At 38.9% G+C, this 14,399-nt stretch overlaps 1 protein-coding gene across 1 annotated transcript in view; it reads right to left on the minus strand.

The window, feature by feature from the left end:
* Ush2a (usherin) overlaps window positions 1–14,399 on the minus strand; it is an 828,188-nt gene that overhangs the window by 685,112 nt on the left and 128,677 nt on the right. The gene's annotated exons all lie outside the window — the stretch shown is intronic.

Below are 14,399 nucleotides of genomic sequence, written 5' to 3' on the forward strand. Positions count from 1 at the left end.
TTATTTATTTATTTTGTCTTTCTGAGACAGGGTCTCCCTGTAGCCCCAGCTGTCCTGGAACTCACTATATAGACCAGGCTGGCCTTGAACTCACAGAGGTCCGCCTGCCTCTGCCTCCTGAGTGCTGGGATTAAAGGCGAGAGTCACCACGCCCAGTCATTTCACGAATTTTATACTAAGAAATGATCTTTCTCTGCTCTGGTGAATCATCCTGATCATTCTAAGGTTGAGAGCAGCCTGCAGCCTCCTTTGTGCTTTCAGGCGGGGATGCTTTCCTGAGAACTGATTTTCTGACATGATATTCAGGGATCTTTTTCTCATATTTGTTGCAGAGCAAATGTTTCCTCCTAAATTAAAAACCTTTTTTTTTGCCCATCCTTATTATTCCCATTGATTCACAGTTCAGTAATTAAAAATATATTTTATTGGGCTGGGCGTGGTGGTGCACACCTTTAATCCCAGCACTTGGGAGGCAGAGGCAGGCGGATCTCTGTGAGTTCAAGGCCAACCTGGTCTACATAGTGAGTTCCAGGACAGCTGGGGCTACAGGGAGACCCTGTCTCAAAAAGACAAAAAATTACTTATTATTTTCATTTTATGTTAGGCATATGTGTAGTGCCTGTGTGTACTGTATTTATGTAAGTGCACCATTGTCATGCAGGGCCCACAGAAGTCAGAAGGGAGCGTCAGATCCCTTGGAACTGGAATTATAGTTATGGACAGTTGTTAGCTGCCATGTAGGTGCTGGGAACCTAACCTGGGTACCTAACCTGGGCCCTCTGCAAGAGCGGTCAGTGCTCTTAACCATCAAGCTACCTCTTCAGTTCCCAGTTCAGTAATTTTATCCCTTTAATATTTTCGGTCAGTGCTCTTAACCACCAAGCTACCTCTTCAGTTCCCAGTTCAGTAATTTTATCCCTTTAATATTTTTAAAGAGAAAGAACCAGCAAGAGATTGCTTTTCTACTGTGTTAGAAATGTGTCTGAAATGTTTAACATGAAAACAAAGGCTTTTTTTCCTACGTAAGTGTAGAAAAAAAAAGAGAAAATATGAATATCATTTAAAAACTGTCACCACACATAAATATAGCAACATTGAATTCTAGTAATTGTGGAGAGTCGCCCTTACATTGCTGTCAAGTTTCAAGCTCCGGTCATCTTCTTGGAGTGCTAAGTCTTCTTGGTTCCGGCACTATTTCTACCCCTAGGGTGAAGTGGCTATCCTTCTCCCACACTCCCCTACTAATAGCTTTGTTCTGCTCCTGCCCCTCTGACAGTCTGTGTTGTCCTCACAGTAGGAACATTGCTAAGCTGATAACTAAAAATTCACATCTAACTCTGATATTGAACTACAAAGAAAGTTCTTGGAAGAATTTAGGGTTCCATTCACTAATGGGTTAACATCTGTATAAAGTCTTCTTAAGTGACTACGATGAGATCACTTGCAAGAGTCACTCAAAGCTGTAAGACCAAGCTCATTTTACAAAAGGAAGATATACCAGGATCATTAAATATTGTCAATTATGGGTCTTTTGGTCACTTGTTTCTGGAGACAATGTCTTGCCATGTAGCCCACATTGACAATGAGCTCACTGTGAAGTCCAAACTGGCCTTAAACTCACAGTGATCCTCCTGCCTCAGATTCTCAAGTGTAGCATTACAGGCAGTTGCCACCATGTGACACTGGCAAAAGAAATAAAATAGAATTGACCTGCTTAGGCTCTCCCTCACAGGCAGCAACCATGTAGAAATCAACCTCATTTCACAGAATCAAAAGCTGGAGTTAGTTATAGGCTACATATCAAACGGTATCATTTCTATTGCTTCCTGACTGTTAAAAAAATAAAAAGGCCACTGTAACGTGAAGTTGTGCTTTGAACATGCCAGACCCCAAGGTAAGCATTTAAAATGAATTGTCTCCCATCAATGGATAAATGGATATACTGTGGTTAATATATTAATGTGATAATGGAATAGTATTCAACCATAAAAAGAATGGAATTGTGTCATTTGCCGTGGTATGGATGGAACTTTGTTAAGGGAAATAAGGAAGGCAAGAGCGGAACACTGCACACTATTGCTTATATGTGGGAGCCACAAGGATGAGCTCTGGAGCAGAGTGGGGGTTCCCAGAGACCTGGTGGGATTGGGAAATCAGCCAGAGAGGATAGTTAATTGACACAGAAGCATGCTTTGATAGGAGGTATGACTTCTAATGTTCAAAAGCATTGTTTGGCACCAATTAACTGTACATGTCAGCTAGCAAGAAATATTTTGAATATTCTCAACACAAATAAATAATAAGTATTTGGGGTGACAGGTATAACAAGTTTCCTGATCTAATCATCACACACTGTGTACATGTGCTGAATTAACACACCCTGACCCATAAATATGTATGCTACCTGTGCATAAATGAAAATATTTTAAAAACAAAATAGATTATTTCACTGTGTTCTAGTTCCTGGTTCATGGAGTATCCTGCCTCTGATTCCTGGCTAGTTAATCCCATATTCTTATACAATGGCCTATATGACTTTAAGGCTTATTTGTGCTATTTAGTAACGCGAAAATAATATTTCATACCATTGTTGTAAAAAACAGTTACTAGAGTACCTGACATGTAATTGGTCCTTAGTGAACATCATCTACTACTTTGGTTATCACAGCATTAGCAACTGAGGATTTAAGGGGGTGGGAGGAGGAGGAGGAAGAGGAGGAGGAGGAGGAGGAGGAGGAACCCAACAGAAACTTTGATCTCATATTTAAATGGCATCAGCAGTATATAAAACTGTCCTTATGTAAAATATCTCTGTTAATCCCTGGAGACAGTGTGGCCTTCAAGAAAATGGTCCATGATTTACTTAGAGGAAGTTTACTACAGACTACAGGAAGGATTAACTATGATGAAGATTTATTTCCGGTACAGTCTTAGCTCCTGCTCCTGGAAGTGTTCGGATGTCACTAGGTTGGAACTACACTTGCAGCTGTAGGTCGGGGAGGTATTTCCTATTAGAATAAACAGGAAATAGAGGAAAACTCACTTTCTGGTAACTTGGATTTGAAGGAGAGAAATTAGTTTATCAAGATTTCTTACCCAGATCAATCATTCATGCAATTATACTGTTTTACGATATTAAAAAAATCAATTAAATCACAGATTTTAACTATATACACAATTTTACTACTTGGCAACAAAGTTTGTTTAGTGTCATGTTTTTGTTACTGTTTTAGTTTCTATTTTTTAAATATTTTATTTATTTATTTTTATATGTATGAGTGCATTGCCTGCATATATTTAAGTGTGCCCATGTCATGCAAAACCTGTGGAGGTCAGAAGAGGGTGTCAGATCCCCTGGAATTGGAGTTACAGATAGTTGTTAGCTGCCATGTGGGTGCTGGGAACTGAACCCGGATCCTTTGCAAGAGAAGCCAGTGCTGTAACTGTTGAGCTATCTCTCCGCTTCTCTAGTGTTTTAGTTTGCTTTGAGGGGGCCGGTATTGTTGTTGCTTTACTTCAAAATATTCTTACTGAAAGAATTTCCAAACCCCATGGCGCTATATTTTTCAAATTGTGCTCTCTTGGTTAAAGCTGGTGGGGAAGAGAGAACATGAGCACATGTGGCCCAGGCACCCTGCTTATCCATGTGGTTCTTTTGCAAAGCAACTGCAGGCTGGCTGAATCTGGGGAGTGCCTGCTTGAGCCAGTAGAGCAGATCCAGCAAAGCATTCCTTTGCTATTTCTATGGAAGCAACAGTGTGCTTTTTGATTTTGGTCTAACTATTTTTCTCATTTGATATTTTGTCCGTATTTCAGCCTATAAGCCACTGACCTAAGGCCTTGTTATAAGTAAGGCTGAGGAAAGTGCTACAGGGATGGTCCAAAAGCAGAATCCCAGCCCCTTGATGCTTAAAATCAAAGAGGAGTCTGAAGACTTAGTGGAATGGCTTGACCCTGTTTGCTACTTGTTACTGAAAATGGTTGGGTTTCTTTTTGCGTAAAACTTTAAGATATAGGTAAGTGTGGGTAATATTTTATACTTTCCTGCTGAAAAAAAAACCAGTTATCATTTTGAGCATTATAACATTGTAATACCAGGCAAATAGGAATTCATAAAGATGCTTACTGCAAAAAGTACTCATAGAAGGGCTGGTTACTCACTCAGAGTAGGGTAGCACATGTGTGTATATTCCATTAGAACTAGAAATTCCATTGTGAATAGCTTCAAGTTTCATAGGAAAGACTTATGATCAAGGATATGTTTATTACAGTGAAGAAAAGAAATCATGTTAAATGCCCTAAAGTAAGTACCTATCATATCTTAACAGCATGCAAGTGTGTGTGTGTGTGTGTGTGTGTATCAGTTGGAGTTATAATAGTATCAGAGTATGATCCTCTTTTCTAGATAAAGAGGGATTCATCTACGGACAGAGCCAAATTTAATAAGATAGAGGCCATTTGTACAGATTTACCCACGGTGAGAATAATGTAAGGTTTGAGAGTATATAAACGTCCCAATGCAGGGCAGAGGAGTGAGTGACATTTATATTTCATGACTATATTTTTACCACAATGTATATTTAGTACAAATGTGCTAAAACTCATAACAACATTCAACTGCCTGGACAGTTACAGAAAATTACACATCATTCACTTTGTTTTTACCTAATATTTCATCAAGAAAATTTGAATGTTCCAGTTTTAAATGACATGCAAATGAACAACAAACAGCGATAGAATTCTTAATTTTTTAATTATTTTAAATTACATGCATTGTGTGTGTGTGTGTGTGTGTGTGTGTGTGTGTGTGTGTCTGGATGTGGGTGTGCGCAATGGAGTACAGTGCCCCCAGAAGCCAGAAGAGGGCACAGGATCCCCTGGAGCTGGAGTTTTAGGCTATTGTGAGGCAGCTGATAAGGGTGCTGGGAACTAAACCTGGGTCCTCTGCAAGAGCAGTATGAGCTTCTAACTGATGAGCCATCTCTCCAGCCCCTAATTTTCTTTACAAGTACATGTAGGATCAAAGTGCTAATTGATTACTTGTAAAAGTAATATTTTTTAATTTCATATATTTATACAGTGTATCTGGGTTATAGCTAACCCTCCTTCCCTCCCTCCAATTCCTCCAGGCCCTACCCCAACACAACCCCCTAAACTCCATGTCATAGATACAAATATCTCTATCAATCTCTCTATCTCTCTCTCTATCATCTATCTATCTATCATCTATCATCTAGCTATCATTTATATATCATCTATCTATCTATCTATCTAGCTAGCTAGCTAGCTATCATTTATCTATATATCATCTATCTATCATCTATGTATCTATCATCTATCTATCTATCATCTATCATCTAGCTATCATTTATCTATATATCATCTATCTATCATCTATGTATCTATCATCTATCTATCTATCTCTCTATGTCTCTATCTATCATCTATCTATCATCTATCAGTCTATCTATCATCTATCATTTATCTATATATCATCTACCAATCTATCTATCAAATCTATCATCTAGCTATCATTTATCTATATATCATCTATCTATCAATCATCTATCTTCTATCCTTTCATCCACCCATCCATCCATCCACCCATCCATCCACCCATCCACCCATCCATCCATCTATTTATCTACCTAGCTCCCATCCACCCATCCACCCATCCACCCATCCATCTATCCATCCATCCATCCATCCATCCAGCCAGCCAGCCAGCCAGCCATCCCACATATAGCATGTAAGCGCTGGAGTATGGGGAGGTGTGCTTTGCACTCATGAGCTCACAGGTGCTCTGGTTGCCTACATAAGACCTGCACAATATCAAATCAATTAAAAAATTAACATATATGACAGAATGCATGAAATCAGGTAGGGGGTTATGGGGGACCAGATGGGAAAGGGGGTCTAAATTTGATTAAGTTCTATTATATGAAATGCACAAAACCTCAATAAAATATTAACAAATAAATACATTAAATGAAAATTTCTTATGATTTATAAAAATATCAGCATGGAGGGGGGAAGAAGTCTCTTGATGTCCTATCCCTAGCTGAGGACTAATGTCAGTTAACGGCTATTGAAGAAGGGAGAGTCACTTTTCTTTGGTGGGTGTGGCTATTGGTAGGCTATCCATGGATGTCCTCACACCCAGATGATTGTGGGCAGCATTAAATGAAGAAAAAAGGAATATGATTTTTAAGGATATAAACTTTTTTAAAGCAGTAAGTTATAGAAGCACAGATTTTGAGAACCGACTGCATAAATTTAAATTTTTTAAATTTGTTTTAAAACATATCCAACTGAACTTTGGCCTTGGGTCATATGGACAATATTGTTCTAGCATTTTCTGTAGCCCACCAGGAGAGAAAAGAGAATGGGTAATTTATGATCTAGCCTTTGGTTACAAAGTTTCAAAAAACCATTAAATTTTAGTTCCATACTTATATTTAATCACGACTTTTCAGATAAGACAATGAAAACTGTGACGAGCTGATAGAAACAGTAATTAGTCCGGGCTTTCTGAGTAGGTTTTTTCGTTTCTATCTATCTTTTCTGTCAATGACCTTCGAGTTTGTTTCCAACGTGGCAGTCATGCCTCCACACACCGTATCTTGAGCCCTTCCTGAAGGAGGTCGCTTTCTGTCCCTTTAATTTTCTCCCATCTCCAGTAGGCCGGTTGTGACTTTTAGTTGTGAGTCAGTGTGTTTTGTACCAGTTGGGTTCCTCCTGAAAAATCCCTGGAGGCTCAAATGAGCAGATTAGATGATGGCTCCATTAGGGTCAAGGACCCTCTTGGTCATCAGTTCAGGTAATTCATGCCCAGTTTTGAAGTTTAAGTATTCTGTGCATATTCTAGACACCTCCTTTAATAGGATTATCTTGAGCAAATATTTTCTTCCAGTCTGTGGCCTATCTTCATTGATTCTACAGATGAGAATGCTTTGTCTGAATGAGGCTCAGTTCACTGTGTTCTTTCGCCAACTGTGGTTTTGCTTTCATATTTACAAAAGCATCATGGGGCTGGAGAGATGGCTCAGCAATTAAGAGCACTAACTGCTCTTTCAGAGGACCTGGGTTCGATTCCCAGCACCCACATGGCAGCTATGAACCGTCCTTAACTCCAGTTCCAGGGGCATCCAAAGCCTTCTTAGGACCTGAATGGCATTGCACGACATGGGTGCGCTCACATACATGCAGGCAATACGCTCATACACATACAATAAAAATAATAAAATATTTTTAAAAGGCATCATCACACCTAATGTACATTACCTTTAGTTTGACATTTAATAATTAGGTACATGATTCATTTTGAGTTAATTTTGTAAAGACTGTAGTTTATTTATTATTTATTTATTGGATGGGATCTCAGCTATTCTAACTCCATTTTCTGATACCATTTCCTATTATCCAATCTATCACTCTATCACCTGTGCTTATATCAAAGATAAGAACACATTGTTGTGGGTTTGTCTCTGGGCTCTGTGTCTATATGTTGTGGCTGATACAACAGGGTCTCGATCCTGCACCAGAACTAGGACTGAAGCAGGATCAATTCCCCATTCTCCTTCTCCAGCCTCTATTGGCTCTTGGTCTTTGGCATCTCCGTGCAAACATTAGAGCCAGCTTGTTGATGTTTGTTGGGAACAGACGTAACACTTCATTGAGTCTATTGATCGAATTCAGTAAAACTGATGTCTTGATCATAGTGACTTTTCTTTTCTATAAATCTGAAATAATTCTCCTTTGGGCCTTTGACTTCTGCCATCGGCAGTTTGTGATTTTTGTTACTTTGGTCTTGTGCACAGTTTGTCAGATTTGCACACAAATAATCTTTCCATTAAGTGCTCATACATAGTATTATACTTGTAATTTCAAATTCCATTTGATTGTTGCTGGTATGTATTAAAGTAAGAAGTCTTTGTAAATCGACCTTGCTATGACTTATTAATTCCAAGAGCTATCTTGCTCGTAGTTACAGATATTCTACATAGATGATCCTGTCAACTGTGGACAAGTACAGCTTTATTCTTCTCCCTAAAGATGTACATCTTTTCGTCTTGCTGTCTTTTGTATTTCGTAGCATTTCCTTTATGATGTTGAAAAGAACTAGTAGGTGGCAATGTGTACTTCCCGCTTCTGATCTGAGCAGGAAAGATTTTAATTTCTCATCACTGTGTGTGACCACTTACCTAGATTCTCGTGGCATATCTGTATCAAGCTGATGAAGTCCCAAAGCTCTTGAGGGTTCTTTACCATGAGTTTGTTGGATTTTCTCAAATGCTTTCAGTCCACTTGTTGATACGATCACATGTTATGGTTAGGTGTATGTAGTTTGACCCATGAAAACTTTGGCTGAAATTTGGTTACATGGCAGCAGAGCTGGAAAAGGGGCCATTTGAAGAGCTTAGTGTCTTTATCAAGACATCATGACACTGGATTAGTTTTGTTACAAAGCATCTGGCCCCTTTGTCTCTCCTCAAGAGGAACAAGCTTGTCCTTCTACTTCAAACCAATAGTTCAATTTGCACAAGGCTCTTATCAAAGCCCAGGAGTTATCAGTGCCACACCTTTGGACTTTCAGGACCATGAGCCAAAGCTAGCTTCTTTTTTTTTAAATAAATTATCAAGATGTAGGTATTTTGTTATACCAGAAAATGAGCTAAACTATCATGTTAGACAATGGTAGCCTGTTGCCATGATGGATTATGTTAACGAATTGTTGGATGTTGAAGTGTTACATGCCTGGGATAAATTCTACTTGATTGAGGTGCAGAAGCTTTTTAATTTCCCGAAGTCTCATTTGTCAGTTTCTGAGTGACAGAGTCCTATTCGGAAAGCACTTGTCTATGCCGACATCTTGAAGCATTTTCTCTACTTTTCTTCTTTCAGTTTTAGAGTTCAGGTCTTATTAAAGTCAATAACCCAGCTATACCACCCCTGGGTATTTACCCAAATGGCTTCAGATTAACCTGTCGCAGAGATACTTGTACGTCAGTGTCTATTGCAGCACTGTTCACAAGAGTTAAGTTATGGAACCAACTCAGGTGTCCATCAACACAGAAAAGGGCAGTGAGAGTGGAGTTCATACATACAGTAAAACTTCCTATACATGATATATATATACATATATATACATATCTATGAAACACATGTAAAAGTGGATTTGTCTAAGGGGACAAACGGGACTAATGTGAGGGCAAGGAGTGAGATAGGGAAGGATATTGGGCGCAGGGGTGTATGCTCATAATGTATTAAATGGCCGACATTAACCATGTCTAATAATGCTTTTAATCTAGGAAAAATGCTACTGGAGATAATACTCATAAAACTTGTCTGGCTGAAATGGATGTTTTGCTAATTGTACACTGAGTCTGTCCACACTTGCCATTGTGGGCCGGCAGCTCTCCACCTGCACTTCCAGACACTGCTCTGGACTTGCGCTTTATTTATGCCTGTCGAGAGACACAGTTTCACCAGATCCTTCACCATCCCATTCCCTTAGTTGTCCCTCTCTGGTTAACTGTGGATCTACTCATAGGCCTTGGTGACTGTCAGATGTGTTGTTTGATCTGTGTACATACTTTCTTTGCCTGTTTGGGATTCAGAAAAGTCATGTGATCATTTATTTCAGAAAGTTCTTCAATTTTACTCCTTCAAATATTATTATTAATTTTGTTAGTTTATTACCTCTGCGTTCTCCATAAAGCTCTATTCATCTTCATGCTATTTTCTTCCCCTTCCCCTTCCTCTTCCCTGTCTCCCCCTCCCCCTCCCCCTTCTCCCCTCTTCTCTCTCCCCCTCTCCCCTTCTCCTCCTCTTCCTTTTGACACAGAGTCTCACTATATAGCCCTGGCTGGCCTGGAGCTCACTATGTAAACCAAACTGTCTTTAGATTCGATTTGCCAAGATCTGCCTGCTTCTGCCTCTCAAGTGTTGGGAATGAAGGAGTGAGCTACCGTGCCTGTCACCATGGCTTCTTTTTCTATTTGTTTTTTCATTTTAAATCTATTTTATGTACACACCTATCTCAGAAATAGTGAACTAGTACAAGTACTTTATAATGATTAATAATATCAATACATGTCAGAGAGAAAATTAAATTTCTGACCTTGGCTTGTTAAATGCACCTCAAATATGAAATGTCCAAATGAATTAACTGTCTAACATTATGAAAAAATTAAAAGATTAAATGAACTACATTTAGAGTCAAATTTTACTGTGAGGAGAGGGAGCACTGGTTAGAGCATGATGGACTGTGATGGGTAATAGAAATGGTACAAGTTAGTCATGGTGACTCAATTTTGGGTTTCAGTATTCTAAAGGAATCGATATTCTATCATAGCAGGAAATAGCCATTTACATAATTAGTATTGTAGAGTGTGATGTTGGCTTCATTCAGCTTATTGAATGATAGGAAGGCTTATTAAATAAAATGTTTCATGCTGGCTCCGTTATTTATAATACTAACAAAAATGCATCCTGATGGTTTGATTGCAGGTAATTCATAAGATCCAGGATTAATGTTATAAAAGGGTCACAAATTAGAGCCAAAAAAATAAGAGAATCTTTCATGGTCACTAATAAATTGCACTGTGTGGGTTTGGCTCTCCTTGCAGGTAATGATGTCACAGACTGATGAAAGAATCCCTAAGCAGCCAACAGGATGCCAGGGCTGGCTGATGTCCTGCTCACTGAGTCACTCTTGGCCTGAGATGGGGACTCAGCTAGAAAGGAAAATGAAAATCCATACAGGTGCAAGTTTTACTTGATTATGCTTTTGTTTAAAGCTATACTCAATAACCACTTGAACTCTTAAAACCGGTCAGTACTGGATAAGGCCAGGCCTGGTGGCAGAGACCGACAACTCTGGTGCTTCAGAGGTAGACAAAGGAGAATCAGGAGTTCCAGGGCAGCCTCAGCTACAGAGCGAGTTCAAGGCTGCATGCGGCTCTGTCTAAAGATACATAGGTGTGTAAATACATAAGTACTAGATAAAAAGGCAACAGAGCTGGAAACTAGGTGATAGTCATAAAGACTTGTTGGGCAACATATAATATGCAAGCCCAAAACCCTCAAAGTCCTAGGTTGTTTTGTGCTCCTGCGAACAGCGTACAGCATTTGATGGTTATGGTGGGTTGACTGACCATGTGCAATGTAACCCCTATCACAATAAAGATACCGCCACGAGAGGTTAGATAATGATCTAAAAAGGGAGGGAAAAAGATGCGATTTAAAAGCCTGTGTAATGAAAGACTAGCTATGGAATGACTCCATGATATAAAATATTTAGATCAGGTAAAACTAAGAGGGGCTGGATATTGGAGAAGGAGCAGCTTCAAAACTATCAGAGAGTATTTTAGGAAGCAGAGTGTTCTAGATCTTGATTGGGGTGATGACTGCACATCAGCCAGAACTAACTAACTCTAGATATTTAAATGAGGATATTTCGTGATAGACAAACCACACATCAGGAAAGTTGAGTTAAAAGAAAAAAAAAAACATTAGTTTTGCAAGATACGTAGGCGCAATGAGCAAAGGCACACAAAATCTCTGTACTGAACCTTTTTTGTTTTGTTTCATTTTGAGATGGGCCTCCCTGTAGCCCCAGCTGACCTGGCACTCACTATACAGACCAGGCTGGCCTTGATCTCACAGAAATCCACCTGTCTCTGCCACCCAAGTGCTGGGATTAAAGACAAGAGCTGCCATGCCTGAATCTTAGTTAATAATTAAAGAATTTCAAAATAAAATATTTTAAAGACTCAAATCCTATGTGTATCAGCAGCAATGATTGTTAACAAAATAAAAGTAATTATCTGAAAATATGTCTCTTACTTGTGGGACATATAATGATTAATGTAAGTTCAATGCCATCTAATAGCAAATTCTACTTTGAAATATTTAATTCTGCCTGAAAGTTAATGGATGGTATCTAGTCTTTTGAATTTGTTTTGCCTCAGATCAATCTCAGAATGGACTGAACACATTAATCTTGTGCTGTTTTAGGCATCCCTGGGAAGGCACATAACAAGCAGTCTGAAAGTGTTCTCTACGGATGAAATATGCCATTATTTTCATGGTATATATCATAGATTAAAGTCAAGAACTTAAATTGCCAATACAATGTCAAAACCATGTCAAGAGTGCCTTGGAAAATATCAGAAACAGTCTCGGTCTCCCCAAGACACAGAGTTTAGCAGTCACTATTATAAAGAAATATCTGGGAAAAAATTAGGCTGAGATTTAAATTCATTTCAGGATAAGCCCTGTATTTATTAGTAAACTGGGTGGTTTGGGTTCTTAATTTCTACTTTTATAAAGGGATCAATCAAATACAAGCTAGCTATCAGCAGCAATAGACATCTAATTGTCCTGTACTCAGAACGAAAACTCAGTCTATTGCTTAACCACTTTCTGGCTGCATTCTACTTTTTCTATCTCTCAAGCTCAAAAGGCTTTGAAGACCAGTGGGTTGACTTCATTGAGATCACCCTGAAACAAGGCACTAAGTAGCAGGGAATGTGGTTAAAAATTAAAATCATACTTCTGTAAGTAGGGTAAGTGCTACCCTCGGCCTACAAGTTATTACCACGAGAAGACAGAGACACAGTAGTGTCTCCTTATAAAGAAAAGTCCAAAAAAAGTAATGATGATTCTTATTAGAACATAATTCCAACTGTGTAAATACTGTTCCCACACTTGGCCACCAATTTGGTATACGAGCTCTACAAACAATCGAAGTAAGCTTTGGTAGCCCCTGAGTGGCAACTTGCTCTTGAATTTATTCCCCTTCCCTTTCATTTCTGGCTCTCTCATTTCCACTTCTGCTCAACACACTTTCTCCCAGGAAAGAAAACTGCCACGAACTGGCCCGCTCTCAAGCCTTACATCTTCATCAGTTTGCCAAAGGGCTGTAGGATAATTCCCAAAAGCTTTGTTATTGAGTAATACCATTACTGGTTAGCGTAACACTGTGAACTGAAGACATTCATTTTGGATTATCTCCAGGTCTTTATAAAGAATATGGTATCCCATAGGAAATGAACAGCTTGTATCAGAATATACTTGAAAAAGTCAGACATGAAAAGTTCACTTTCCAATGATTTTAAAACAACTTTTCTCCGACACCGATGTTCCGACCTGCATTAAAATATTTTGAAGGACAACAAAGTGCTTCCACCATGCTTGTGAATGCTTCTGCGAAAATCTTCTCATTTAGCACATTACTGAGAATCTCTCAGGACTGAGGTGCCATTCAAATGAACGGTTTATTCACTTTTCCCCTTTGACTGCATTTGGCAAACTTTTCTAAGGTAACTGTATTGGCTGCTTTCTATTTATGATTAAATTCATGAATTTTCAAAATACAGCAAAGACAAAAACACTGAACAAATCTAATTTTTCATCATGTTTTCCAAAGACAGTGTCTAAATTCGAAGCAGTAAGTTATATTCTCAACCTAGATTATTGCTAATTAGTCTACTGGCTCATAAGCCAACAGGCACCACCTAAGGCTGAGTCTGAAAATCCCAACTTGACTCCTGAATCCAATCATGAAAGTTCATTTAGGCCTCTTTCTTTAAGGAGAACCATGAAATCAATCACCCAAGAATCATAATCACACACTTCAATGTGAGGCATGAGAAAAAAGGTTGAGACCAACTGCATCATCGAACACCAGGTAGGAAAAGGTAAGAAACATCATGTCGTCAGGAAATGTGAGTGACTAACATGACGGCAGTAGCGCTTAGTTGGATGGTGCTGGCCACACACATTGCAAGGCAGCCTGCTAAATTCATGAAGAACGTGTTTTAAATTGGGGTGTTAGTGGGTTGGGGACCAAAAGCAAAAATAATGAATTACTGATTGAAATAAATTGAAGAAGTGATCCTAAGGAAGCAGAAGAAAATAACGAAGAAATGTCAGCAAGAATAAAGGTCAGCTTAACTTTAAAATCCGGAAAAACTGGAGAAAAGCATATATGTAAGTGGATGGCTCAATAAAGAGTAAATGAATCAAGCTCATTCAATAAATTTTGGTAACAGTATTGTAGGGTATATAACCAAACTTATTAAATATAGTTTTTCTATTGTCAGGTCTAGTGGTGGAAGCCTGTAATTCCAAGTACTCAAGAAGCTGAAGCAGGAGGGTCATGAGTTCAAGTCCTGACTGGGATACAGGACAAGTTTAATGTCAGTCTAAGAAATTCAGCAAAACTGTCTCAATATAAAAGTAAAAACCAAATCTGTGCCAGGCGTGGTGGTGCATGCCTTTAATGCCAGCAGAGGCAGGCCGATCTTTGTGAGTTCTAGGCCAGCCTGGTCTACATAGTGAGTTCCAGGACAGCTGGGACTACAGGGAGACCCTGTCTCAAAAAGACAAAA

The sequence above is a fragment of the Nannospalax galili genome, unplaced genomic scaffold, assembly GCF_000622305.1.
Source record: "Nannospalax galili isolate Female #2095 unplaced genomic scaffold, S.galili_v1.0 scaffold657, whole genome shotgun sequence".
NCBI classification, from domain to species: Eukaryota; Metazoa; Chordata; class Mammalia; order Rodentia; family Spalacidae; genus Nannospalax; species Nannospalax galili.